This window comes from Fragaria vesca, linkage group LG4, assembly GCF_000184155.1.
Source record: "Fragaria vesca subsp. vesca linkage group LG4, FraVesHawaii_1.0, whole genome shotgun sequence".
Classification (NCBI taxonomy): Eukaryota; Viridiplantae; Streptophyta; class Magnoliopsida; order Rosales; family Rosaceae; genus Fragaria; species Fragaria vesca.
The window spans coordinates 1,129,045-1,129,784 of NC_020494.1; positions in this window are offsets into that span (position 1 = coordinate 1,129,045).

The following is a 740-nucleotide window of genomic DNA, read 5'->3' on the forward strand; positions in this document are numbered from 1 at the left end:
TTTTTAATTTTTTATAAGGTTTAGCCGACGAAATAGACTATATTTCGTCGGCTATAGTTATTTTTTAATTTTTTATAAGGTTTAGCCAACGAATATCTTAATTATTTCGTCGGCTAAAGTCCGGAAAAAACCGACGACATGTTTTTCGTCGGCTAAACTGTGAGACTATAGCCGACGAAATTTTTTTTTCTCGGCTAAAGTCATTGCCGACGACCTTTTCCCGACGAAATCTTAGCCGACGAGTTAAGTTAACAGGCCGACAAAATTTTTTCGTCGGTTAAAATGCTTGTCCTGGTAGTGAAAGGTTCAAGGTCGAGGCTGCGAGAACGTCGTCCTTGCATAAACATTGGAAAGAATTTGAATGATTGTGCCTACAAGCTGAAAAGATCTTGGTTATATAGACACACGGTGAGACAAAGAAGAGAAAAGATCAAATCCTAATTCTAAAAGTAAAGGGAATCCTAAAAGGAAAGGAAGAGAAAAACGAATTGGTATCTCCAAAACAGTTTAGTTCTCAGCTTTGACCTCCACCCACTGTTCTGTGAATAACGTTTTGCTCAAGTATCGGATTCATGATCCGCTTCTTCTGTTGGAAACTAGACTCAAAGAGCTTTCTAGTAATATATAATACTCTGGTACCTGTTGAACAGAAGATAGTCAGAATGCTTGTCGAAAACTAGGGACAGTAGCTTAATCAAAACTGAATAGATCACTGTTCAATCAATACACACAAAACAAAA